At 40.6% G+C, this 13,708-nt stretch overlaps 1 protein-coding gene across 2 annotated transcripts in view; it reads left to right on the top strand.

Annotated features, from left to right (window-relative positions):
- LOC134534886 (zinc finger protein jing) overlaps nucleotides 1–13,708 on the top strand; it is a 334,798-nt gene that overhangs the window by 293,963 nt on the left and 27,127 nt on the right. The gene's annotated exons all lie outside the window — the stretch shown is intronic.

The raw sequence follows: 13,708 nt of genomic DNA, 5'->3' as shown, positions 1-13,708 counted from the left end.
ATTTAGCACGATCTAGTTAATATTCGTGTTTTCTTGTGTGTTAAATAAAGTTTTCAAACGAGGACTTAGTAGGACTTTCAGAGCTTCTGATTGGCCGAAAACATCTCACGGTTTTAGTTATAACTAGAGACCTGCAAAATTCGCGGATTCATTGACCTCTAGGATAGACTCCACAGTCCTTAAAATACTCGCGGAAATGACACCTGTTCATTGGCTACTGACGCGTGAGACGACTCAGCTAGGCTGACGGTAATTCGGCACTTTCTTGGTTTAGTGTTTCCCATTGGCTCACAGTTCCCCGGATAAAATGTGGGCCAATCGCAGAAGCGGTACGAAGGTACAGTTGTTTTTATGCTAGCCTATCGCGAAATTAATCCGCGAATTTTGCATGTCTCTAGTTATGACGTAGTATTAAGCAAGAGTCACACCTAGGGCGAAATTTTCTTAATAATAATAACAATAACAACGCAGAGTTAAACTGTCATGTATAGTACTGTGTTGCGCTTGTGTAAATCTCATGTTGGTAGGCTTAACAGCCTAAGAGTGCTGTAAGCGCATATTGCTGCAAGAACTGGGGGGAACAGCGTTTGTAAACAAAGCCTTGGCGCGAGAGGCGGTCACGCGCGCCCAGATACGGAACTGACCTTTTGCAATGCAGAGTGCAGTGAGCCGTTCACCTCTCCCCACCCCCCGCCACCCGCGGACTGTCCAGCTCCCATTTTCGAACCGACCTTTCGACGTGAACTCGATGGAACTCCTCGTGTTTCGCACGTGAGGGTGGGTGTGTTCGTCCGTGACGCGAAAATAGGACACTTTGAAACGCCCACTACGGCCAAAATATACACTCGAGGCTAATAATAACTACACCATCGCCCAGCCCGCTCTAACGGCGACGATCCCCCCCCCCCCCCCCCCCCCCCCCCCCGCGACCCGCCCTCATTGACGTAACCGCGCGGCAGCGAGCGCTAGAGTGCGGCAACGACGAAAGTACGTGGTCGATATGCTCCAAAAAAAATATTTTTTTTTTTTTACTCTTTACGTTAGAGTACAAACTACGTTAAAAGAAAGTACTTCAAATATCTCGTTCGCTATATTTCTTTTACGCAAGCAGCAAGGAATAATGCCCAAACCAAAAGCGAATAAATCGAAGAAGCAACGAGTGACAACCCTTTTCCAACCGGCCACCTGGACTTCCCAGTGCAGAGAGATGTCGGCTCTGTCGACTGGCTAGGCTCTCAGAGCGTGACTGAAAGTAAAACCCCTCGTTACGGGGTTAACGCTAGAAGAAGTAAGTAAACTTAGGTTTGCCCTGGGTTAACTTGAGCATTTATCCAAGTTAGTTGGGTAAAAGTCCGATTAATCACTAAAATAAATTTGAATTCGACTTTGTTACCCATGTACACCTAGGTCTACCCAACGCTGATTGGTCAGTGTTGGGTGTTGCATCATCTTTGATCGCGTGGTACTAAACGCACGGATGCTGACACCCCCCCCCCCCCCAAAAAAAAAAAAAAAAAAAACTTGATCTCACTCTGTTCTTCCAATTTGCACGAACTGACGCACGCTCTAATTCACGTTTTATTTTAACACCCGGCTTTTTTCTGCTCAGATCCGCGCATCGCTGAACGGGCGCGGGCTTGGAGTCTCTCCTGCACGACGCCGGTAGCCAGTGACTTGGACACGTTAGCGCGGGGGGGGGGGGGGGAGGCAGCCTTCTTTTCACAGACGAGAGAGCCAAACGCCCGATCGTGCATCTTCTTTTTTTTTTTTTTGTTCATTGTAAATAAATATGGCGGTGTTGATAAAATGATACTAATGGTCAATTAGATTAAGTTAGCTACATTATAAATAATTTTAAACCATTGTGGACGGTTGATTTGGTTAGGATAGCTACATTCAATATACGGGGAAAAAAAACACATGAACTTCGGGTAACTTCGGGTTTTGGCTCTCTCGTCTGTGAAAAGAAGGCTGCCCATCGGAGGGGGGGGGGGGCATTGCCCGGCCTACTCGGTTCCAGCCCCCTCCCCCCCTCCCCCCCCCCCCCCCCGCTGCCTGGCGGTATTCTGGGAGCACAGCTTTGAAACTGGGTTCTCCCCCTTCCCCCCCCCCCTCCTTTTCGTCACATTCCCCGCAAGGAAGAACGTCGAGGCGTCCGCAGACACTGCAAACCTCTCTCGGATGGTCGCTGTCGAGTACGTGTATAGTCTGTGCCGCGAAACTGACCTCAAATTTAACTTTTTTTTTTAAAGTAGCGCCAGCTGCCACCACTTGTGTGTTAACGAACACTGGCTGTTTGCAAGCACGGTTTGGCCGGTGTGGGGGGGGGGGGGGGAACGCCCGATGAAACATCGTCGACGGGGAGAGCCGATCTCGGCCTCTCGGTGCCGCGAGGAGGACACTAACCTGCCTCAACGTCGCCGTCTCTCTCTCTCTCTCTCTCTCTCTCTCTCTCTCTCTCTCTCTCTCTCCCCCCCCCCCCTGTCTCCGCGCTCCGTCGGCGCTGGGAGCGGCAGTTAAAAACCGCAGCCAATTAGCGGAGCCGCTTCCTGCCCGCGGCGGTGCGTTACACCCAGTGCGCTTTCCCCCCACCCCTGGTCCGAGACCGTGCTCTTATTATTGATTATTGACGTCATGACGACACCCCGTGGCTAGCGTTCTGGTTTGTGGGCCAAGGAGTCCGGGTTCGATTCCCGACCGGGGAACCTCCTCCCCCGGGTTCATACACGTTTGTGTTGCCACTGGCAGTGGCAAACCACCGCGGAAAATCACGGCTGCTTCTGCTCATGACACCCGGTAATGGGTTAAACGTAATAGAGAGAGAACAAGCCTTCAGAATTGATTTAGTCTTAGTGGTAACCAGACTATTTCTATTCCGGAAGGAGGGAGGGAGGAATGAGAAGTTTTGATATTTTTTAAGTTAAAAAACTTTTATTTTAATTCTAAGTTGAGTGTATTCAACGCTCATGGTGCAACGGATATTCGGCGCGCATGCTTGTTTCGTCCAGTTGCGTTCAAACGCAAGATACGCGACGTGTAGTAGGTCTCGTGGTTTTATTTTCAGACGAATGCAAAATAGTTCGTGTGACAAACAGTGTCAAAAAAATATATAGGTACTCAGATACATTATTAATATTGAAAAATTTGCCAAAAAAACACAGTAACTTCTTCACGCTAATTTGATAAGAATATGTATGTTTGTATATATATCTATAAATAACAGTACTTTATTATTTTCAAAAGAATGACGGACGTTCTCCATTCCCATTGGTCCATTCAAGAGCCAAACTCTATTATTTCGCTGGACACAATATAGCAAAGAAGTAAATTTTGGAGATGTCAACAAAGCTATTTAAACCCTTACAGGCGGTCATATTTTTTTCACGATACATCATCGCCCCTATGTATAGTTTATTCCAGATAACGCGCTTCAGTTCTTGCCAAGTGTTTTCTATTAGTTAAGAGGGCATTGTAAAAGGTAACGCTTGTCTTTATATATTTTTGTTGAAATGGTTGGACAACAAAAGGCACATTGTGTATCTGTTACCCTTTAACTGTGGTGGCATGCATGTTGCATTTGTGTGCAGTATCTGTTTTTTGTTGCAATGCTGCGTGACGGGTATTTTTGAGCAGAGATTTTTTTTTGAAACACATAAGGATGGATTGAATCTGTGATGTCTCTGAGTGCGATGTAAGGAACATCACTTTGTGCATAGTTTCCATGGTTTTTCGCTACTGATATAGCACGAGATTGAAGAATTGTTCGTATTTGCTTAATGGAAAGATACGATGTTTTTAATCAGTAAAAAAAAATTATGAAAGACTTTTTAATGACCGGAATTTATTTTTGGTGTGTTTTTCTTCTGGACCCATGTTAATGAAACTTTTCTTACATTTAATAAATTTTTTTCTTTGCACATTTTATCGTTGTTGAGTTCGTCTCTCAACCACGCTCTCTCGACTCAGTAAAAAAAAAGTGTAAGGAAGTGCCATGCGACGATCCTGAAGTGAAGTGAAGGGGAAACTAATGCTGATATAAAAAAAAAATAAACGTTTACTTCCCGTATCGACAGCTCGTGAATAAAGCGCAAAGCCACTAGATTGTCTTCTTATTTTTTCCTCCTTTATATTTTACGAGAGACGGCCGTTATTTAAAGTGCAGTTTCGTCACGGGCTGTAATATCTAAAGCGTTTGGAGGTTATTACTAAATTCTTTGAAGTCCCGCCATCGTATACCGAAGCTTTTTTCTTCTTTTTTTTCGTTTCATAACAGTGCGATGTAAAACCATGCCTTTAATTTTGTTCTATCCTTTTTATTTTTTCTCCCAATATTAATTGGCTTCAGCTGTTGCCCCGTTACAGAATTTTCTCCGTGGCATTTACAAATTCTGCTTACCTAGTAACGAAAGAAAACTGTGTAATGCGTATATGTCATGTCAAGTTTGTGCATAAGGCTTCGTGTAGGTTGCATTTTAGCCGACTGTTTTTATAAGACTAAAACTATTTTAATTACCAGCGTGGTCACAAATGAGCCACTCTATGAATGTTACGTGAACAGTCATGTTACTGGCGTTCTTGCAGCAGTCTTACATAGTTTCAAAGCACCCTGCATAGCATTAGAAAAATATAATCGTAAAAAAAAAAATCCTGTATTCATAATAGCAAGGGGTCCAACTCATACATAAAACTAGCACAATTAAATTTCGTGATGACCCATCAGGGTTACAGATAAACATTGTAAGAGGTTACAGATAACATTGTAAGGACATCGGTCAGTGACTTGACGATTCAATTTAAATTCAAAATTTGTTTCTCTTTATCAGACTGCTGTAGCAGTGTTCACGTTTCAACGAGAAGTCGTATTGAAAAGTTTCCTTTGTGCGCTGCTCTCATTTGTGTGCAAGTGGAATTGGTTGTTGTTGTTGTTGTTTTGGACTAACAACGGCTTTCTGTATAATGCAGACTTATTTCGTGAACGTTATCCGGTAGAGACTTATTTATTTAAACGCTATAGGGTTACTTTGTGCCGTGGTTAGTAAGATTATTATTTAAGACGTGTTTTTTTTCTCGGAATAATCACATATGCCCAGCAGTGCAGCAACAACGAAGCAGCCCTCCTGCAATAGCTTCATGCGTATTTGAAGTTGCAGCAAATGAAAAGTCATTTTTACAGCCGAGGGTTGTGACTGTAAACCTGTTGGATTCGTGAGGAGCTGCAATCTGTGTCCCAATGGCTTCGTGCGTCTCAATCTCACTATGCGGTCTAGGCCTGTTTGCATGCAATAAACGGAAAACTTTATAACGATAGTCAAAGAAATTTCCTTAAATTGTGGGTTTTGGCGTTAATGTTACGTTTATCATCTCTGTCTCACATTTATGATTTCCTTCTCAGTGAGAGGAATTTAATTTCAGAAGAGGCCTGGACACCACTGACCTCCCCCCCCCCCCTCCTTCCCACCCTTAGAATCTACGCGCAAGTTCAAAGCCATTTTTTTCGTGTATTAACTGTATCGGGAAGATGTTAAATATACTAACTACTTCCTTTTTCCTCGTGTGTGTATTTGCAATATATGCTTGCCTGGCTAGGATAAAGTAAAATTGTTTGCGACGTTATGGCCAGATATAACTTCCAGGAACTGACAGTGTAATGCACTACACATAAAAATCCGCACGAATCGCAAAATAGTATAAATTTCTGCAAATCGTAGATAGTAAAACAGCTCTAATTTCGTTGAATATTTCTCAGTCTGAATAAGTGACATCTGTTTTAACAGTATTTTAAGTATTTATTGGAGATTGTTTAAATCTCAATTTTCTCTAATCCGGATCTCGAAATCGAATCCCAAACAGTACTTCGAATATACCCTTCGAATCCGAATGTAGGTCTCATGTGTATAAAATAAATTGATGTACAAGAAATGAAAATTTTTAACTATGGTTTTGGAAAATTTAACTCTTTAAATGCTTGACTTGATGTAAGTTTTTGGACATACGCCATTGCTAAGAACTTTTTCTGTTGAAGAAAAACTAATAAATAAAATAAATAAAAATACACAAGAAAGACAAAAAACACACAAAATTAAGCAAACAATTGCTGTTGTCAACAAGAATATAAACACCACAAAATATTTCGAAACAGAAATATGGTCAACAAACAAAGAAAAAACAAAGAAAAAAGTACTAAGTGAACAAAAAAACACACAAATGATGACAACACAAAAATATTGAAACCAAAATAATTCAGCACAACAGTTGAAACGAGACAAAAACACGACAAAACGTAAAGACAAAAAAATACAATAGTTTTACCAAAACAGAAACAATTGTATTTTTTTGTCTTTTCGTTTTGTCGTGTTTTTGTCTCGTTTCAACTGTTGTGCTGAATTATTTTGGTTTCAATATTTTTGTGTTGTCATCATTTGTGTGTTTTTTTGTTCACTTAGTACTTTTTTCTTTGTTTTTTCTTTGTTTGTTGACCATATTTCTGTTTCGAAATATTTTGTGGTGTTTATATTCTTGTTGACAACAGCAATTGTTTGCTTAATTTTGTGTGTTTTTTGTCTTTCTTGTGTATTTTTATTTATTTTATTTATTAGTTTTTCTTCAACAGAAAAAGTTCTTAGCAATGGCGTATGTCCAAAAACTTACATCAAGTCATGCGCTCCCATTGCACAAATCTTTTAAAGATAACTTTAAATGCTTGGTTCGTGAAATAAGCTTCCTTATAATATTGTAATTTTTATTATATAATTACATGTTGAAATACAATATCTTAGAAAATTTTAACAGGTTAGGAATGAAAAAAAAAATTGATCTGGTAAACTACAGAGGTTATCCGAGTTTATTTTTTTTATTTACTTTATTTCCTTTAATATTTTTCTTCGGGTGATTTTCCTCGAATATCGAATCCTTCGTATACGAATACTTGTTGGTTGTTGAGGTTTTTATTTCTGTTGGATTCCCCTGGTGAAACCGTAAATATGTCAGGCATTATTGTCAACGGGGACGCACCACAACGCCGAAATACCACAACGCCGAACGTACAATAACGCCGAAATATCACAACGCCGAACGTACAATAACGCCGAATGCCAAATTGACTACAACGCCGACAGCTAGAAAACTGCTGTGTACCACAACGCCGAATTACCACAACGCCAAAATAAATTAACGCCAAAAAATGTCATTGCAGGACTGCCACAAAGGTTAGGTTAGCCTAGGTTAGGCTAGCCTAGGTTAGGTTAGGTGGTGGTATTTCGGCGTTAAGATACATTTAAGAAACGCACACATTCATTCAGTTGTTTTTAATTTTGCTCCTGTGGACCTCCCTCCCCTCAGCAACATTTTTCGGCGTTGTGATACACAGCAGTTTTCTAGCTGTCGGCGTTGCGGTCAATTTGGCATTCGGCGTTATGGTATTCGGCGTTATCGTACGTTCGGCGTTGGGGTAACGATCCGTTGTCAACGACGCCCACTCAGCAGATGCCTGTCAACTGTAGCGACAGTACGTGGTGACGCCGAGGGCGCTGCAGGAATGCGAGGGGCCGTGGGAAATGCAGGGCCGGGCCGTGGGAAGGGTTGGCAGCACTGAAGGTTGCCCAAGCGCCAGCGCCGCGCTGAGAAGTAGAAAGTGGGGCGGGCATAATCGGGGGGGAGTGTTGTCTAATAGCCGGGACCGCGGCGACTCCTCGCGGCCAGTGTTGCCAAACCTCCCCACCTCTTCCCCTACCTCTCCCTCCTCAGTAGCTCCACGGGTTGGTCCCTGACCAGCCTCAACACCCCGCGCGACACCGCGAGCATCGCGTCCTTGGCTGTCTGCCGCGCGGTCACTTCTCCTCGGTACACGTCACTTGTTACGAAGTACCGCGGTGCTGCCATCTGTCGCGGACGGCAAGAACCACAGTTCACCAAGCCGAAGGGAAGGGGGTACCTCCTATTTCAGGTCAAGATTTTATATTTACATTAATTACAGATAAAATTGTAGATTTTTTTTTTCAATTGTTGTAACTTTCACGAAATGAAAAAATATATTCATCGCACAACCTTTTTTTTTGCATAATTAGCGGCCAAAGTTACATTTTTTTTTTTTTTGTGGTTTGTAAATAAGGAGAATTTAATTTAATGCAGAACTGAAACTTTTTTAGGTTTAAAACTGAAATGCCACTGGCTACTTCAGAAATGGTTTGAATTTCTTTCAGAAAATATTAATTAATTTTACCTGACATTTCAAAATTCTCAAATTTGTTACGATTTTGACAGCCAAGAAACATGAAATGAGTTACTTTTACTTTTTATCGGAGCAGTTTCGTTACATACAGTTTTTAACCTTTACGCTCTGCAAGTCGAATGATTTGAAATTTAACGCAGCTGCTCCGGCGACGAATTCTAGCGGCTGGTGCGGGAACTAGTCGTGATTCGCGTCCAGAAATGCAGTTGAAAACACAAATTGCGTATATTTACCACACTCGGCATTATTTTTAATCCTTATACGTTTGAATTTCTTGTCCGAGACTCGTATTATAAGTGTACTTGCAACATGAGAACACGTGAATTTGCTCGTTACCGAAGTTACGCGCTAACTTTTTTTTTTTTTTTTTTGCGTTGGTCATTTATAATTTGAGTTGTTCTTTTGTGTGTTTCTGTATTTTCAAACTTACAGTTGTTAAAAATAAATAAAAATTGAAATAAAAGTTAAGCAAAGATGAGGGTAGTATCGATAAGCGATGACGATTTTGTTTCACTCGTCCAGGCGCGCGAGCGCGTAACACTCTAGGGTGGAATAGGCTGTGACGAAAGTGACCGGTTTGACGGGGGTTTCGAAGCCCGTCGCAGCGGACATAAGTGGCTGTGATTGGTCGCGGCGCAGGCAATCACAGCCGTGCGGACACCCGTGATTCCGGAACAATACCACGCGACAGGTCCAACACTGGCGTGTCGAGTTAATGTCGTGCGTCGAAGAACGTTGCAAAACAGGCGTCAAGTTGTACATGTACCACAAAAAAAAAATGTTAATATCATCAGAATATTTAATATTTTACATTATTTTTTATTATAAATTTCTGGTAGAATTATCAGTTTTTTTAAATATAAATCTTAAAATTCTGATTCAAAACTTTTATTAAATAACTCAATAATTCACAATTTTTTTTTCCAATTCAATAAACTTAACTACGGTAAAGTTTGTATTAAAAATAATAATTTTGTATAAATGTTTGTATGTTTGGACTCACCAGTGATGTGTAACATCTAACCTCGGCAACAAGCCAACTTGTGTGTTCTATTGTTGAAAATGCACTGATAATTAGAGACCTGAAAAATTCGCGGATTCATTTCGCGATAGGCTAGAATCCAAACTAGTTCGACTTCATGCTGCTTCAGTGATTGGACCACAGTTTACCTGAATGACCCTAAGCCAATGAAGAATACTGAACAACAAAAAAAAAAATAGCGAATCACAAGCATTCCAGTTGATAGGTGTCACGGATTAGTAGCCACATCAGCAAGTTTAATTTCCATAAGTACATAGAGGATCGTAGAGTCTATCCTATAGGTAATTGAAACCGCGAATTTTTCCAGTCCCTACTGATAATACGTAACTATGACACGAAATTTAAGGTGGAATTCTTTAAAATAATGCCTAGCGTGGTATATATACGTAATTTATGTTTCCGACTACATTTCTGGACGCGTATCACACGCATTTTTCGCACCCGAACCTTAAAAAAACAATAATACTGAACCTCGAAATTGGACCTGATATTTTGACAAGGAAAATTCGTTAGGCAGTTAATACTTTACATTTTCCCTTTGTCTTTGTGAAATACACGTTGGCGCCATCCGCCACAGATGGCAGCACCGTGGTTGTTACACATTCCCGTTCTTTGACTTCCGTCGCATTCACGAAACCAGTCCCACCAAATGTCGCATATACCGAGAGCTAAGATGTTACACATCATAAATTCCTGTCGCAAGAATACTGAGATTTGTTTTAAAAACCATTGCTAGTAAACTTAAACGAACAGCATTTCAGAGAAACATTTCTTATCGGTTTTATTGTTTTTATAAAATTTGCTAACTAGGCGTTAATAGCAATTAAATAGTAGTCGTTGTAGATGTACTGCAATTTTTTACCAAAACTTTAGAGCCAAATATTATTTTATTAAATTATATAATGGTCTTATTTTTTAATGTGACCTGTGTATACTGTGTTGGCTTAGTAAGCTATTATTTAATATTTATCGGTAATAGTAATCAGTTAAACAGGCTCATCTCCATTCGCTTAGGCATAATGAGGGTATCCACGACAACCATGTAGTAAGACCGCAGTGTAGCATTTGCTTGGAGTGATTTGAGGAGATAGACGTCAGCTTGGCTGGGTCGGAATTTGAACCAGGGCCCTCTCTGGAAAGCGAATCCCAGTGTCTCGCGCTTGCGTCGTTTCGCCTCGGTGTCGCTGCTACTGGCGATCGTTGGGCCGGACGCAAGAAACGCAAGGACGCAACTAGTCGTTTATAAAACACGGAAATCGCAAGCTGTCGCCAACTCTACAACATGAAATTTAAAAAAAAAACAATGATTCTTTTGACAGTCCGAGTTTATATTTAGATCATGTGAAATTGACACTGGTTTGATTCAAAAAGTGTTAATTGTTTCCATTGTGCTAAAGTTCAAAAAGTGGAAACGTGATGAAAGTAATAAAAAAAGCACATCGTAGCCTTCTATTCTATGCACATAACAGCTGCGTCTTTAAAACATTTTTTTTGGGACACTTCACTTGAATTATAAAAGGTGCTGACGCAAGCCGAAACCTTTGAATATATATACTGTATAGAAGTCGCGAGTGGATAGGATTTACTCTACGTTTTTCAGAAGCGTATAATGAGCAGCTTGGGAACTTCATCGCTGCAGTGCGCTGCCGTAACGCCCTGTATCGTCTTAGTTGTTATTTATACGTTAGAGTGCAGCACTGTCGCCCGCTGTTATTCCCCGCACCCCTCACCCATCATTCACTGCAGCTCAACGTCGTTCAACAAGAGGGGGAAGGGGTGTCTGAAGAGTTGGACACTTGTCCGCTAGGGACCACCACAAGTCGATGCCCTAGAGATGGTGGCGATTGCGGCGGTGAATTAACCAACTACCTCAAAACCGTATTAGAATTTTTAACCTGGGCTGGCGACTTCTATACAGTATATATATTCAAAGCCGAAACGCAAGAATTTGAAAGTTGGCCAGTGCTTACGTTGCTATATCTTTTGTTGGACTTTTTTTTTTTTTTTTTTTTTTTGCGTTTTCTTGAGTGTTTTAAAAACCCGACCTTAGAGCAAAAAAGCTTTTGCGGCATCTGCTTAGATTTCCTTATCTGCCAGTATCACTGTCAAAATCATGCTTAGTTGGCAGTTATAATGTGAAAGTTGTAAAATCTCACCGCACTTTGTGTGTCATTTATAGTTTCGATGCTTTGAATATGGTGTCTCACACGCCATTTTTTTTTTCATTTTTTTTTTTTTTTTTTTCATTTTCTTGTCATTCAGTTATTTTACGGGTAATTTCTGTACATTTAACAACCACTCTTGAATTTCTTGTTCTGTCACACGTACTTACAACAGATAATCATTTAGGGATATATAATTACTGCAAAAGGTCGTGCGACTTTTTACATCCATTATATGACACACATTAAATATCTGTTGACAATATTTGTGACAGAAAAACCAATTCAAGAGAGTTATAGTGTTAAATTTACAGAAATGTCCCGTAAATAACAGTTTAACAAGGGTGGTGGAGGGGGGAATTAACATTGTGAGATCTCACCTTAACCGTTTGATACTTCGTGACGAGGAGGTACATAAATATACTGCATCAATTTAATCAGACAATAATTATTTTACTTTAACAAACGTGCATGTCAGTTTGAGTACCATTTATAAACAAACGTAGGTCATTGTTTAAATTAGTTGAATTGGACAGTCCTGGAGGTGTTAATTATTTCAGCAGGTGAACATCTTCCCGAAACTCAATACCATTGGAAGTGCATTTACGACATACTTGTGTATACAGTAACCAATTTCAATTTTTTCACGCTTGTTAATTTTTTTTTGTTATTTAGACATTACCTGAAGTCCTTGCTCCAAGTTGGGCAAATAATGGTTTATTGCATCAGTTGGTGTAAACAAGGTGCGAATCCGTATAAACAAAGCTAGACAACATTAATATTATATTAATATTTGAATTGCGTTTCTTTTTTTGTGATTATAATGTAGATATTTGTGAAATGCTTAGAAAAAAAATTGAGAAGATTTGGCAAAGTTGCAGAAAGAATCTCCACCCAACTCTATACTAGCATCTGTTATCCCCGTAACGGAATTGAAAGAACGTGAATGTTTTGTTTTGTATGAAATGTTTCCTTGTGCGCATTCTGTCCTTTGAGGGACGAACTTGTCGTGTAGTTAGTTTCAGTGGGCCACTTGATTCAAGGCAGGAAGAATATTCTTATTCGAGTGGCAGTGGTACACACACTCACTTACAGACCTACTTCTGCACTTGCGTGTGTTTGGTTGCACTCTCCTCCTCATCCTTCCCCCCCCTCTCTTCTACTACAACGCACTTTCCCCTTCGTCTTCTATCAACATGTACTTCCCCTACCGGCTTGGCTCCCCTCATTCAAATAGATTTCAAGGCTCGTCCCTGCCCCCTTGCTTCGTCCTTTTTCACCCCCCTCCGCTTCTTCGTTTCACCCCCTCTTCTACCTCGTTTCCCCCCTTTCTCGGTTATCTCCCCGCCTGTTTCTTCCCCTGCCGGCTGTAACGATTGGCCAGCCTGGCTGTAGTTCGCCGCCCGGCCACCTCACGCGTGCGGCAGCACCTTCCGGCCAGGCGGGCCTACTCGACGAGTCTGGCTTTTTTTTTTTTTGAAGTAGGTTCAAAGAACCCCGCCGACAATTGCTGTGACCTTAAAAGTGCAGAGCGTAACGATCTGAAATCAATGAAAAGTATTACTTGCCGGCTTTGTGCATTTACACATGCATTGATTGAATGTGGGGGGGGGGGGGGTGTTTTTCCCCCCTGTCAATATAGCGTGTAGCGCGAGCCAGATTAAAAATTAACCTGGTCATAGCGATGTTCTTATCCTTCCCAAGCAAAATGAAAAAAAAAATGTTTCCTCTACTACTATATCTTGGATTTGGTGTTTCATTTGGCATATTTTCAGATTACCGCAGATGAAATGCGTAGTACAACTGTGACTTGACATTCAGTTTGTTCTACGTCAGAGCTGTGAACAAAATATGTGCATTCCAACTAATCTAGTGGGTCCAGCTAATCCTGCCGTGTTTAAATAATCTGAGGAGAACGGGTAGGAAATATTTATGGGCCCCAGATTTATTCTAACGAATCAAAATTGGGTTGTATGTTTGTGGAACAAATATTATTTTGTTTACTTCGACATCCCAGAGACGGTCCATTGTTTTGTATTTCTATATGCATTGAAATTTGTTCATTATGAAATATTAAAACATTTTTCTGTGGCCATTTTAATCACTGTTTCTAAAATTCAAAAATTCCATTAAAACGAGAATTGTATTTTATTGTATTTTGATGCTTTTTTTAAATAAATGTTTACTTTAAATTAACTTTATTTTGATATATTTTTTTGAGTACATTAGAGAGGGTATTTGAAAATACACTCTGGCAATTTCAAACTTCAATTTTCT

Source organism: Bacillus rossius, chromosome 8 (assembly GCF_032445375.1).
Source record: "Bacillus rossius redtenbacheri isolate Brsri chromosome 8, Brsri_v3, whole genome shotgun sequence".
In the NCBI taxonomy this organism is placed as follows: domain Eukaryota; kingdom Metazoa; phylum Arthropoda; class Insecta; order Phasmatodea; family Bacillidae; genus Bacillus; species Bacillus rossius.
The sequence above is the reverse complement of the archived record's forward strand: the minus strand, read 5'-3'. Positions and strand labels throughout refer to the sequence as shown.